Raw genomic sequence first — 14,344 nt, 5'->3', positions numbered from 1 at the left:
GATGCTGGCTAATCTTTTATATTCTTACAGCTATTCTTGAGCTTTATTCAAGACATAGTTGAGTTATTTCGAAATAGTTTGATACTTTTGAAGCTTAATTTAAACTGGTGGCACCACAGAGCCTTTGGTCTGGGCTAATTTTTCCCTAAGTAATGAGGTAAGACCCTTCTGAGTACTCTGCCCAGTGTCCCATGAATTATGAGATTTTCCACACTGGCTAGTGGAAATAGGAACTCTTCCTGGCCTTGTGGAGGCTTCAGTCATTGTTCCCTCTGATATTTTTGCATGGTACTTTCCCCAGCTTTGGGTAGATTCTTTTTTTTTTTTTAATTAACTTTTTATTGAAGGATAATTGCTTTACAGAGTTTTTGTTGCTTTTTGTCAAACCTCAGCATGAATCAGCCATGAAAGTGAAAGTGAAAGTGAAACTGAAGTCACTCAGTCGTGTCTGACTCTTTGCGACCCTGTGGACTGTACCCCACCAGGCTCCTCCATCCATGGGATTCTCCAGGCAAGAATACTGGAGTGGGTTGCCATTTCCTTCTCCAAGGAAATATCCCCTCCCTTTGGAACCTCCCTCCCATCTCCCCATCCCACCCCTCTAGGTTAATACAGAGCCCCTGTTTGAGTTTCCTGAGCCATACAGCAAATTCCCATTGACTATCTATTTTACATATGGTAATGTAAGTTTCCATGATACTCTTTCCATGCATCTCATCCCTCTCCTCCCTGCTCCCCATGTCCGTAAGTCTATTGGCTGTTTCTCCATTGCTGCCCTATAAATAAATTCTTCAGTACCATTTTTCTAGATTCCGAATATGTGCATTAGGATATGATATTTACCTTTCTCTTTCTGACTCACTTCACTCTGTGTAATAGGTTCTAGGTTCATCCACCTCATCAAAACTGACTCAGATGTGTTCCTTTTTATGGCTGAGTAATAGTCCATGTGTGTATGTACCACAACTTCTTTATCCATTCATCTGTTGATGAACATCTAGGTTGTCTGCATGTCCTAGCTATTGTAAATAGTGCTGCAAAGAACAAGGGGATACATATGTCTTTTTCAGTTTTGGTTTCCTCAGGGTATATGCCTAGGAGTGGGATTGCTGGGTCATATGGTGATTTTATTTCTAGTTTTTTAAGGAATCTCCATACCGTTTTCCATAGTGGATGTATCAATTTACATTCCCACCAACAGTATAGGAGCATTCCTTTTTCTCCACACCCTCTCCAGCATTTATTGTTTGTAGACTTTTTGATGATGGCCATTCTGACCAGTGTGAGGTTTTATGTCATTGTAGTTTTGATTTGCATTTCTGTAATAATGAGTGATGTTGAGCATCTTTTCATGTGTTTCTTAGCCATCTGTATGTCTTCTTTGGAGAAATGTCTATTTAGGTCTTTTTCCCACTTTTTGTTTGTTGTTTGTTTTTCTGGCATTGAGTTGTATGTACTGCTTGTATATTTTGGAAATTAATCCTTTGTCACTTGTTTCGTTTGCTATTATTTTCTCCCATTCTGAGGGTTGTCTTTTTACCTTGCTTATAGTTTCCTTTGCTGTGCAAAAGCTTTTAAGTTTAATCAAGCCTGCTTATTTACTTTTGTTTTTATTTCTGTTACTCTAGGAGGTCATAGAGGATCTTGCTTTATGTCATTGAGTGTTCTGCCTATGTTTTCCTCTAAGAGTTTCATAGTTTCTGGTCTTATGTTTATGTCTTTAATCCATTTTGAGTTTATCTTTGTGTATGGTATTAGGAAGTGTTCTAATTTCATTCTTTTACATGTAGCTGTCCATGTTTCCCAGCACCATTTATTGAAGAGGCTGTCTTTGCCCCATAGTATATTCTCGCCTCTTTTGTCAAAAATACGGTACCCATAGGTGCATGGGTTTATTTCTGTGCTTTGTATCTTCTTCCATTGGTCTATATTTCTGTTTTTGTGCCAGTACCATACTGTCTTGATGATTGTAGCTGAAGTCGGGAAGGTTGATTCCTGCAATTCCATTCTTTCTCAAGACTGCGTTCACTATTTGGGGTCTTTTGTGTTTCCATATGAATTGTGAAATTTTTTGTTCTAGTTCTATGAAAAATGCCATTGGTAATTTGATAGGGATCACATTGAATCTGTAGGTTGCATTTGGTAGTATAGTCGTTTTCACAATATTGATTCTTCCTAGCCAGGAACATGGAATATCTCTCCATCTGATTATGTCATCTTTTATTTCTTTCATCAGTGTCTTATAATCTTCTGTGTGCAGTTCTTTTGTCTCCGTAGGTAAGTTTATTCCTAGATATTTAATTCTTTTTGTTGCAATGGTACATGAGATTGATTCTTTAATTTCTCTTTCTGATTTTTCATTGTTTATAGAAATGCAAGTGATTTCTATTTATTGATTTTGTATCCTGCAAGTTTGCTAAATTCACTGATTAGCTCCAGTAATTTTCTGATACTATCTTTAGGGTTTTCCATGTACAGTATCTTGTCATCTGCAAACAGTGAGAGCTTTACTTCTTCTTTTCTGGTATGGATTCCTTTTATTTCTTTTTCCTCTCTGATTGCTGTAGCTAGGGCTTCCAGAACTATGTTGAATAATAGTTGTGGACACCCTTGTCTTGTTCCTGATCTTAGGGGGAATGCTTTCAGCTTTTCACCATTGAGAATAATGTTTGCTGTAGGCTTATCATATATGGCCTTTACTATGTTGAGGTAGGTTCCTTCTATACCCATTTTTTGAAGAGTTTTAAACATAATGGGTTCTGAATTTTGTCCAAGGCTTTTTCTTCATCTATTGAGATTATCCTATGGTTTTTATCTTTTAATTTGTTAATATGGTGTATCATATTGATTGATTTGCGTATATTGAAGAATCCTTGCATCCCTGGAATAAACCCAACTTGATCATGGTCTATGAGCTTTTAGATGTGTTGCTGAATTCTGTTTGCTAAAATTTTGTTGAGGATTTTTGCATCTGTGTTCATCAGTGATATTGGCCGGTAGTTTTCTTTTTTTTGTGTTGTCTTTGTCTGGTTTTGGTATCAGGGTAATGGTGGCCTCGTAGAATGAGTTTGGAAGTGTTCCTTCCTCTGCAACTTTTTGAAAGAGTTTTAGAAGGATAGGCATTAGCTCCTCTCTAAATGTTTGATAGAGTTCTCATGTGAAGCCATCTGGTCCTGGGCTTTTGTTTTTTTGGGAGATTTTGATCACAGCTTCAGTTTCAGTGCTTGTAACTGGGTTGTTCATAATTTCTATTTCTTCCTGGTTCAGTCTTAGAGGATTGAACTTTTCTAACAATCTGTCCATTTCTTCCAGGTTATCCATTTTATTGCCATATAGTTGTTCATAATAGTCGCTTATAATCCTTTGTATTTCTGCATTGTCTGTTGTAACCTCTCCTTTTTCACTTCTAATTTTGTTGATTTGATTCTTCTTTTTTTCTTGATGAGTCTGGCTAAAGGTTTGTCAATTTTGTTTATCTTCACAAAGAACCAGCTTTTAGTTTCATTAATCTTTACTATTGTTTCTTTCATTTATTTTTCATTTATTTCTGCTTGGATTTTTATGATTTCTTTCTTTCTACTAATTTAGGAGTTTTTTTGTTTGTTTGCTTTTTTCCACTTGTTTTAGGTGTAAAGTTAGGTTGTCTATTTGATGTTTTTCTTGTTTCTTGAGGTAGGACTGTATTGCTATAAACTTCCTTCTTAGGACTGCTTTTGATGCATCCCATAGGTTTTGAGTTGTTGTGTTTTTATTGTCATTTGTTTCTAGAAATTTTTTGAGTTCTCTTTTGATTTCTTCAGTAATCTGTTGGTTATTTAGAAATATGTTGTTTAATCTCCGTGTGTTTGTGTTTCTTAGTTTTTTTCTTGTAGTTGATATCTAGTCTCATAGTGTTGTGGTTGGAGAAGATGCTTGATATGATTTCAATTTTCTTAAATTTACTGAGGCTTGATTTGTGACCCACGATGCGGTCTATCCTGGAGAATGTTCCATGTGCACCTGAGAAGAACGTGTATTCTTCTGCATTTGGATGGAATGTCCTGAAGATATCAGTGAGATCCATCTCATCTAATGTATCATTTAAGACTTGTGTTTCCTGGGAAAACTGGTCAACCACTTGTAAAAGAATGAAACTATAACACTTTCTAGCACCATACACAAAAATAAACTCAAAATGGATTAAAGATCTAAACATAAGACCAGAAACTATAAAACTCCTCTAGGAAAACATAGGCAAAACACTGTCTGACATAAATCATAGCAAGATCCTCTATGACCCACCTCCCAGAGTAATGGAAATAAAAGCAAAAATACATAAATGGGACCTAATTAAACTTAAAAGCTTTTGCATAATGAAGGAAACTATAAGCAAAGTGAAAAGACAGCCTTCAGAATGGGAGAAAATAATAGCAAATGAAGCAACTAACAAAGAATTAATCTCAAAAATACACAAGCAACTCCTGTAGCTCAATTCCAGAAAAATAAACGACCCAATCAAAAATTGGGCCAAAGAATTCAACAGACATTTCTCCAAAGAAGACATACAGATGGCTAACAAACACATGAAAAGATGCTCAACATCACTCATTATCAGAGAAATGCAAATCAACACCACAATGAGGTACCATCTCATGCCGGTCAGAATGGCTGCAATCCAAAAATCTATAAAGAATAAATGCTGGAGAGGGTGTGGAGAAAAGGGAACCCTCTTACACTGTTGGTGGGAATGCCAACTAGTACAGCCACTATGGAGAACAGTGTGGAGATTCCTTAAAAAGCTTGAAATAGAACTGCCAAATGACCCAGCAATCCCACTGCTGGGCATACACACTGAGGAAGCCAGAATTGAAAGAGACACGTGTACCCCAATGTTCATCACAGCACTGTTTATAATAGCCAGGACATGGAAGCAACCTAGATGTCTATCACAGATGAATGGATAAGAAAAGTGTGGTATTTATATACAATGGAATATTGCTCAGCCATTAAAAAGAACACATTTGAATCAGTTCTAATGAGGTGGATGAAACTGGAAGTAAGAGTGAAGTAAGTCAGAAAGAAAAACACCAATACAGTATTCAGTTCAGTTCAGTTGCTCAGTCGTGTCCTACTCTGCAACCCCATGAATTGGAGCACACCAGGCCTCCCTGTCCATTACCAACTCCCAGAGTTAACTCAAACTCATGTCCATTGAGCCGGTGATGCCATCCAGCCATCTCATCCTCTGTCGTCCCCTTCTTCCTCCTGCCCCCAATCCCTCCCAGCATCAGAGTCTTTTCCAATGAGTCAACTCTTCGCATGAGGTGGCCAAAGTACTGGAGTTTCAGCTTTAGCATCATTCCTTTCAAAGAACACCCAGGACTGATCTTTATAATGGACTGGTTGGATCTCCTTGCAGTCCAAGGGACTCTCGAGTCCTCTCCAACACCACAGTTCAAAAGCATCAATTCTTCAGCGCTCAGCTTTCTTCACAGTTTAATTCTCACATCCATATACGACTACTGGAAAAACCATAGCCTTGACTAGACGGACCTTTGTTGGCAAAGTAATGTCTCTGTTTTTTGAATATGCTATCTAGGTTGGTCATAACTTTCCTTCCAAGGAGTAAGCGTCTTTTCATTTCATGGCTGCAATCACTATCTGCAGTGATTTTGGAGCCCCCAAAAATAAAGTCTGACACTGTTTCCACTGTTTCCCCATCTATGGAAGTGATGGGGAAACACTTCCCATAAAGTGATGGGACCAGATGCCATACTAATGCATATATATGGAATTTAGAAAGATGGTTATCGATAACCCTATATGCAAGACAGCAAAAGAGACACAGATTTATAGAACAGTTTTTTTTTGACTCTGTGGGAGAAGGCAAGGGTGGGATGATCTGAGAGAATAGCATTGAAATGTGTATATGATCATATGTGAAACAGATTGCCAGTCCAGGTTTGATGCATGAGACAGGGTGCTCAGGGCTGGTGCACTGGGATGACCTAAGGGATGGGATGGGGAGGGAGGTGGGAGGGGGGTTCAGGATGGGGAACACATGTAAACCCATGGCTGATTCATGTCAATGTATGGAAAAAAAACACTACAATATTGTAATGTAATTAGCCTCCAATTAAAATAAATAAATTAAAAAAAAAGACTTGTGTTTCCTTATTAATTTTCTGTTTTGATGATCTGTCCATTGGTGTGAGTGGGGTGTTAAAGTCTCCTACTATTATTGTGTTACTGTCAATTTCTCCTTTTATGTCTGTTAATGGTAGTCTTATGTATTGAGGTGCTCCTATGTTGGATGCATAGATATTTACAATTGTTATGTCTTCCTCTTGGATTGATCCCTTGATCATTATGTAGTGGTCTTCCTTATCTCTTGTAATCTTCTTTATTTTAAGGTCTATTTTTTATGATATGAGGATTGCTACTCCAGCTTTCTTTTGCTTCCTATTTTCATGAAATATATTTTTCCATCCTCACATTTTCAGTCCTTATGTGTCTTGAGGGCTAAAGTGGGTTTCTTGTAGACAGCATATATATGGTTCTTGTTTTTGTATTCATTCAGCCAGTCTGTGTCTTTTGGTTGGAGCATTTAATCCATTTACATTTAAAGTAATTATTGATATATATGTTCGTATTGCCATTTTCTTAATTGTTTGGAGGTGATTTTGTAGATCTTTTTTCTTTTGTATTTCTTGACTATATAAGTCCGTTTAATGTTTTTTGTAAAGCTGGTTTGGTGGTACTGAATTCTCTTAACTTTTCCTTGTCTGAAAAGCTTTTTATTTCTCCATCAATTTTGAATGAGATCCTTGCGGGGTACAGTAACCTTGGATGTAATATTTTTTCCCATTCAGTATTTTAAATATATCCTGCCATTCCCTTCTGGCCTGCAGAGTTTCTGCTGAAAAGATCAGCTATTAAGCATATGGGGTTTCCTTTGTATGTTACTTTTTGCTTTTCCCTTGCTGCTTTTAATATTCCTTCTTTGTGTTTAGTCTTTGTTAATTTGATTAGTATGTGTCTTGGCATGTTTCTCCTTGGGTTTATCCTGTATGGGACTCTTTGTGCCTCTTGGACTTAATTGGCTATTTCCTTTTCCATGTTGGGGAAATTTTCAATTATAATCTCTTCAAAAATTTTCTCATACCCTTTATTTTTCTCTGCTTCTTCTGCTGCTGCAAAGTCACTTCAGTCGTATCCGACTCTGTGCGACCCCATAGACACAGCCCACCAGGCTCCCCCGTCCCTGGGATTCTCCAGGCAAGAGCACTGGAGTGGGTTGCCATTTCCTTCTCCATGCATGAAAGTGAAAAGTGAAAGCAAAGTCGCTCAGTCGTGTCTGACTCTTAGCGACCCCATGGACTGCAGCCCATCAAGCTCCTCCGTTCATGGGATTTTCCAGGCAAGAGTACTGGAGTGGGGTGCCATTGCCTTCTCCGTTCTTCTTCTGGGACCCTATAATTTGAATATTGCTATATTTGATATTGTCCCAAAGGTCTCTGAGACTATCCTCAGTTCTTTTCATTCTTTTCACTTTATTCTGCTCCTCAGAAGTTATTTCCACCATTTTGTCTTCCAGCTCACTGATTTGTTCTTCTGCTTCAGATTCTGCTACTGATTCCTTCTCAGTTCAGTTCAGTCACTCAGTCATGTCCGACTCTTTCTGACCCTATGAATCGCAGCACACCAGACCTCCCTGTCCAACACCAACTCCTGGAGTTCACTCAAACTCATGTCCATTGACTCAGTGATGCCATCCAGCCATCTCATCCTCTGTCGTCCCCTTCTCCTCCTGCCCCCAGTCCCTCCCAGCATCAGGGTCTTTTCCAATGAGTCAACCCTTTGCATGAGGTGGCCAAAGTATTGGAGTTTCAGCTTCAGCATCAGTCCTTCCAATGAACATCCAGGACTGATCTCCTTTAGGATGGACTGGTTGGATCTCCTTGCAGTCCAAGGGACTCTCAAGAGTCTTCTCCAACACCACAGGTCAAAAGAAGCATCAATTCTTTGGCGCTCAGCTTTCTTCACAGTCCAACTCTCACATCCATACATGACCACCAGAAAAACCATAGCCTTGACTAGACAGACCTTTGTTGGCAAAGTAATATCTCTGCTTTTCAATATGCTATCGAGGTTGGTCATAACTTTCCTTCCAAGGAGTAAGTGTCTTTTAATTTCATGGCTGCAGTCACCATCTGCAGTGATTTTGGAGCCCAAAAAATAAAGTCTGACACTGTTTCCACTGTTTCCCCATCTATTCCCATGAAGTGATAGGACCAGATGCCATGATCTTAGTTTTCTGAATGTTGAGCTTTAAGCCAACTTTTTCACTCTCCACTTTCACTTTCATCAAGAGGCTTTTTAGTTCCTCTTCACTTTCTGCTATAAGGGTGGTGTCATCTGCATATCTGAAGTTACTGATATTTCTCCCAGCAATCTTGATTCCAGCTTGTGCTTCCTCCAGCCCAGCTGGATGTCCTCATGATGTACTCTGCATAGAAGTTAAATAAGCAGGGTGACAATATACAGCCTTGACGAACTCTTTTTCCTATTTGGAACCAGTCTGTTGTTCCATGTCCAGTTCTAACTGTTGCTTCCTGACCTGCATATAGGTTTCTCAAGAGGCAGGTCAGGTGGTCTGGTATTCCCATCTCTTTCAGAATTTTCCACAGTTTATTGTGATCCACACAGTCAAAGGCTTTGGCATAGTCAATAAAGCAGAAATAGATGTTTTTCTGGAACTCTCTTGCTTTTTAGATGATCCAGCAGATGTTGGCAATTTGATCTGTGGTTCCTCTGTCTTTCCTAACACCAGCTTGAACATATGGAAGTTCACAGTTCACATATTGCTGAAGCCTGGCTTGGAGAATTTTGAGCATTACTTTACTAGCGTGTGAGATGAGTGCAATTGTGTGATAGTTTGAGCATTCTTTGGCATTGCCTTTCTTTGGGATTGGAATGAAAACTGACCTTTTCCAGTCCTGTGGCCACTGTGAGTTTTCCAAATTTGCTGGCATATTGAGTGCAGCACTTTCACAGCATCATCTTTCAGGATATGAAATAGCTCCACTGGAATTCCATCATCTCCATTAGCTTTGTTCATAGTGATGCTTTCTAAGGCCCACTTGACTTCACATTCCAGGATGTCTGGCTCTAGGTGAGTGATCATACTATTGTGATTATCTTGGTCATGAAGATCTTTTTTTATACAGTTCTTCTGTGTATTCTTGCCACCTCTTCTTAACATCTTCTGCTTCTGTTAGGTCTATACCATTTCTGTCCTTTATCGAGCCCATCTTTGCATGAAATGTTCCCTTGGTATCTCTAATTTTCTTGAAGAGATATAGTCTTTCCCATTCTATTGTTTTCCTCTATTTCTTTGCATTGATCACTGAGGAAGGCTTTCTTATCTCTCCTTGCTATTCTTTGGAACTCTGCATTCAGATGCTTATATGTTTCCTTTTCTCCTTTGCTTTTCGCTTCTCTTATTTTCACTGTTATTTGTAAGGCCTCCTCAGACAGCCAGATTGCTTTTTTGCATTTTTTTCCCTTGGGGATGGGTTTGATCCCTGTCTCCTGTACAATGTCACGAACCTCTGTCCATAGTTCATCAGGCACTCTGTCTATCAGATCTAGGCCCTTAAATCTATTTCTCACTTCCACTGTATAATTGTAAGGGATTTAATTTAGGTCATACCTGAATGGTCTAGTGATTTTCCCCACTTTCTTCAATTTAAGTCTGAATTTGGCAATAAGGAGTTCATGATCTGAGCCACAGTCAGCTCCCAGTCTTGTTTTTGCTGACTGTATAGAGCTTCTCCATGTTTGGCTGCAAAGAATATAATCAGTCTGATTCCAGTGTTGACCATCTGGTGATGTCTATGTGTAGACTCTTCTCTTGTGTTGTTGGAAGAGAGTGTTTGCTATGACCAGTGTGTTCTCTTGGCAAAACTCTATTAGCCTTTGCCCTGCTTCATTCCATGCTCCAAGGCCAAATTTTCCTGTTACTCCCATAGAGTATTGTTAATTTCAGTAATTGGTTGGTTGTCTCTGCATGTTTATTCTTTAATTCTTCTAGGTCTTTGTTAATTCTTGCATTGTCTCCATTTTATTTCAATGTTTTTGATTATATTTACTATCATTATTCTGAATTCTTTTTCAGGTAGGTTGCTTCTTTCCTCTTCATTTATTTGGACTTATGTGTTTCTAGTTTGTTCCTTCACTTGGGTAGTATTTCTCTGTGTGTATGTGTTAGTCACTCAGTCGTGTCTGACTCTTTGCAACCCCATGAACTGTAGCCTGCAAGGCAGGATCTTCCCGACCCAGGAATCGAACCTTGTTCTCCTGCATTGCAGGCAGATTCTTTACCGTTTGAGCTACAGGGAAGTCCTTAGTATTTCCTTTTCATCATTATTATTATTTTTTAACTTATTGTGTTTGAGTTCTCCTTTTCCCAGGCTTCAAGATTGAATTCTTTCTTCTGTTTGGTTTCTGCCCTCTTAAGGGGCTTCCCTTGTAGTTCAGTTGGTAAAGAATCTCCCTGCAGTGCAGGAGACCCAGGTTTGATTCCTGGGTTGGGAAGATCCCCTGGAGAAGGAAATGACAACCCACTCCAGTATCCTTGCCTGGAAAATCTCAGGAGCCTGGTGGGCTGTAGTCCATGGGGTTGCAAAGAGTCTGGCATGACTGAGCGACTAACAGGAACACTTAAGGTTGGTCCAGTGGTTTGGGTAAGCTTCCTATAGGATCAGATTTGTGCTAAGTTTTTGCTTGTTTGTTTTTCCTCTAATGGGCAAGGCTGAGTGAGGTGGTAATCCTGTCTGCTGATGATTGGGTTTGCATTTTTGTTTTGTTTGTTGTTTACATGAGGTATCCTGCACAGGGTGCTACTGGTGGTCGTGATGCTGGGTCCTGTATTCCAGTGGTTTCCTTTGTGTGAGTTCTCACTATTTGATACCCCCTAGTAGGGTTAGTTCTCTGGTAGTCTAGGGTCTTGGAGTCAGTGCTCCCACTCCAAAGGCTCAGGTCTTGATCTCTGGTCAGGAGCGAAGGTTTCACAAGTGATTTGTTATGGCATCAAGTGAGATTGAAACAAATATCCAAAAAATGAGAAACCAAAGATGAGCCTCAGACAAATGGCAGTTACAAATTCAGGCAAATAATAATTAAAATAATGAAATATACACATATACATATATACCCATGAACAAAGTGCAAACAGTCCACAAAAATAAAATACAATAGATTGAGCCAGTGAACAAAGGAAACCAAAAATTATATTTACCAGTTAAGAACAAAACTAACTGAAGCATAAACTGGAAAACAAAACTAAAGCAAGGTGCCAAGTGGGGAATAAAGCAATGAAAACAAAACTAACAAATATATTGAGAGGAAAGGAAAGAAAGAAAAGAAAGAAAGAATAGATATACAAAGTTAAATAGAGGTAGATGAAGAAGATTTATATACATTAAAGATTAACTGCAAGGGGAAAAGAACAGTAGGAAAGGCAAACAAAGGAATAAATGTAGAAAAAATATAATAGGTTTAAAAAAATTAAAAGTTAAAATTATAAAAAAGAGAGAAAAAAAAAAAAAAAACAGAAGAAAAAAAAAGGAAAACCCCACAGAACTGCAAAAGCCTGACAGAGATGCAGAGGTTTATAACAACAATAAAAAGTGTGACTGAACATACACAAATACATACACTTAAAGGGGCATCCTGAGTGGGGCCCTACTCTGTAGTTCAGTGCCTCAGGCATTTGCTGGGCCAGACCCTCTGTTGTTCAGCTGCCTATGCTGGCGTGTAGGGGAAGAGAGGCTATGGTGATGGCTCCACCCACTACGCGTGACTCAGCAGTATCGCCTTGCTTCCATGGCTGCCTTGCTTTCCTCTGCAGGCATTTTCCAGCACAATCTCCTCCCTCACATCCCCTGATCTGTCTCTCCACAGTCAACAGCAGCCCTCGCCCAGGGATTGCTCCACCATTCATAAACTCCATCTCCCAGCCGGTGCGCCTTCCAGGGGGTCTGCATCCCTGTCCAGGGCATGTATGGTTGCAGCAAGAACTGTCTGATTCTCATTCCATTTAGGCTGCCACAGATCAGATGTTTCACTCTCAGCCTTAAATGTTTCTCCTCTGACTCAGACAATTGCCCCAATGTGGGGATCGGACCCCTGCTTCAGTTCCCCCACCAGCCAAAGGTAGGTCCGGTCCTACTAACACTCCTGTTTTTCCCCTTGGTTCCTTCATTCTACCGAGTTTTATGTGGATCGCTGGTCAGGTACTCCTGTCCAATCTCAGCTGGTGTTCTGCATGCACTTCTGTGTCTGAAGGTGTATTCCTGATGTATCTGTGGAGAGAGATGTACTCCACGTCCACCTACTCCTCCACCATCTTGTTTTCCTCTGGGTAGATTCTTGATATGTATGTGCTAGTTAGTAGTTTGCTGAAGAGTTGAGGATGGGATCGGCAGCCACCTGCAAATCTATAGTGCTTTCTCTGTGTACAGCCTTCCCCTCTTTGGCAATCTCGCCTGTGGAGTTTAGTTGTCTTGGCCTTCCTGGACTCTCAGCACCATCTCCTCAGTTCATGTAGACTGTTGAGCTCTGCTTGGGTTTTCTTTCCCTTCTCTGTAGCTTGGAAACTCTCTCTAGACAGTAAGCTAGGATAATCGTGGGGCTTGTCTCATAGGTTTCCCCTTTGTCAGGGATCACTGCCTTGTGACTAATGTCTGAAAATTGTTATTTCATGTATTTTATCCATTTTTTAGGTTGTTTCAGGAGGGAGGACAAGTCTGGTCTGTTCCTTCATTTTGGAACATAAGTGGGAGTCCAAATGTAGAATAATTCAAAGGCAAAGGAAACCATCATCTGTGATTGTATTTTTTACCTATTGTTTGCCTTTGATTCACAAAGGTCAGATCTGTCTCCCCATCTTCCCAGCTCACACAAATGCCTAGACTTCCAGTTGAAGCCATCTTAAAGATTAAAGGAAATTGTTAACTGACTGGTTAGGCTAAGGTAGTAATACTGATCATCCATTAACTATGTAGGGTTTCTTGTGAGTCCACATATTCTCCAGGCCTACACAATTATTTTTTAATAGTTACAGAAAGACTTCTGAAAAACCTTTATTGATAATAACTTTTATCAGCTTACATGTTTTAAATTGATCAATTTGTATTGTAAGCACTGCTAATGTAACTTTGCCTTCCAAATAATTCGCTTACCGTTTCATTTCATGATCTCTGCCATGCTGTCAGTGGAAAAACTATGGCCTAGGTCAAAAGCTTATTTTTACGTTAGACTTTACAGAATTCTGTGGTTACTTTTGAAATTCTAAAGCATCCTAAGGTTTAGTGAGTCAGAATTTTGACTATAGGAAGAAAGGTTGTTAGCCTTCTCCTCTTGCTTTCCTGCTTGCTGACTGAACACAGAAGTTGCATCAGGAGTGGTAATAGAATAGGATCAGGTCCCAGAATCTTACAAAACAACAATGAAAATGTAGTGGCATAGGACAAAATGGAGACATGGAGGCTGGTCTGTGTCTGAATAGCAATAGGTATGAAAAAGGCATGCATTTTAGTTGACTGGGAATCTTTCTGACTCAATAGATGACCTGACTATTGGAATACTTAAAGTGAGTATAAGAAACATCCACAGATACAGCAAATATGGAAGAGGCATTTCATTTGTGGCTTTTACCATTTATACCCCATTAGTCACTAAGTTCCACTATTTCTCCCTCTGCGTATTTTCACACTGTTTTCTTCTTTTCTTCATTCTGCTCCTCACACCTACCCTTTTATGAACAGAGGTCAGTATACACAGCATGTGAGCCAGTCTGGAGTGCAGCCTGTTTTTTTTATAGCCTGTAAGTTAGGTTTTTTACATTTTTTAATGGTTAGTAAGAAAGGTCAAAATAGTAATATTTCATGACATGTGAAAATTATATGAAACTAAATTTCAAAGTCCATAAATAAAGTTTTGTTGTATTGTTTATGGGTGCTTTTATGCTGTGACAGCAGAGCTGAGTGGTTACAGAGGAGGTTGTATGGCCTGTGTAGCCAAAAATACTTACTATCTGTATCTGGCTTTCACAGAAAAGAAGTTTGTTGAGTTCTGCTCTGCATTGCTGTTGGAGTGGAGTGTTCGTTTTGAAATGCAGAATTGATGATAACACATACACTTCCTCCATTCCAGACATAAGCTTCAAAATCTTCCATGGTGGGACTTCCCTGGCGGTCCAGTGGTTAAGACACTGAGCTCCCACTGTGGGGGGTACAGGTTCGATCCCTGGTTGGAGATCACAGAGTGGGTAAAAATTAAAAAAAAAAAAAAAATCTTC

General features: G+C 39.4%; 1 protein-coding gene across 8 annotated transcripts in view; it reads left to right on the top strand.

Moving 5' to 3' along the window:
- STK33 (serine/threonine kinase 33) overlaps positions 1-14,344 on the top strand; it is a 185,032-nt gene that overhangs the window by 109,881 nt on the left and 60,807 nt on the right. The gene's annotated exons all lie outside the window — the stretch shown is intronic.

Source organism: Bubalus bubalis, chromosome 16 (assembly GCF_019923935.1).
Source record: "Bubalus bubalis isolate 160015118507 breed Murrah chromosome 16, NDDB_SH_1, whole genome shotgun sequence".
Taxonomy (NCBI): domain Eukaryota; kingdom Metazoa; phylum Chordata; class Mammalia; order Artiodactyla; family Bovidae; genus Bubalus; species Bubalus bubalis.
Note: the sequence above shows the minus strand (reverse complement) of the source record. Positions and strands in the feature narration are given on the sequence as shown.